This window comes from Chrysochloris asiatica, unplaced genomic scaffold (assembly GCF_000296735.1).
Source record: "Chrysochloris asiatica unplaced genomic scaffold, ChrAsi1.0 scaffold00057, whole genome shotgun sequence".
Taxonomy (NCBI): Eukaryota; Metazoa; Chordata; class Mammalia; order Afrosoricida; family Chrysochloridae; genus Chrysochloris; species Chrysochloris asiatica.
The window spans coordinates 12,720,393-12,721,049 of NW_006408575.1; positions in this window are offsets into that span (position 1 = coordinate 12,720,393).

A 657-nucleotide genomic window follows, 5' to 3' on the forward strand; every position below is an offset into this window, starting at 1 on the left:
GGCACTTAACAACAACAACAAATTCGTCAAACCAATTAGTGGTGTTATTCTTTTTGAAGTTGCTTATTTCTTTCTAGGTGCTCCAATTCTTGATGAAGAGTGTGTATCAATAAATATGTTTGAATTCAATTATGTACCCCAGGCATCTTCAGAAAGGCATATTTAAATTTTACCAGCATAAGTTTCCCAGCTTGGCCAATGGTATCTTAGACCGTGATCTCCAATGTGTGACCAAATTTCCCTCATGGAAGGCAAGGAAGGAGGTCCTTGTTTGATTGAGATCCAAATGATAGGATGCCATGGGAAACAAAAAAAGATTTATTTGTGACCAAGAAACCAACCATAATTATGTTATAAACATGAGGTGTTTTATATATATATATATCAATCAGGTGTTCCATTTATAAAATCCTTGATTGGATTGAGTAGTTCTACAGTGCTTTTATTTTACCATCATCCATACACCCAACAAATATATTTTAAGAATCTACTGTGCATCATCAGTCTACTTAGCACCCAGGATATGATGTTGGGCAAAACAGATGAAGTCCTTGTTTTCATGGAAATATTTTGGTGGAAGATACAGAATAAACAAAGACAAAAAGGTAATTTCAGACTGTGTATGTACAACAAAAATACACCTTCATAAAAAGTAAA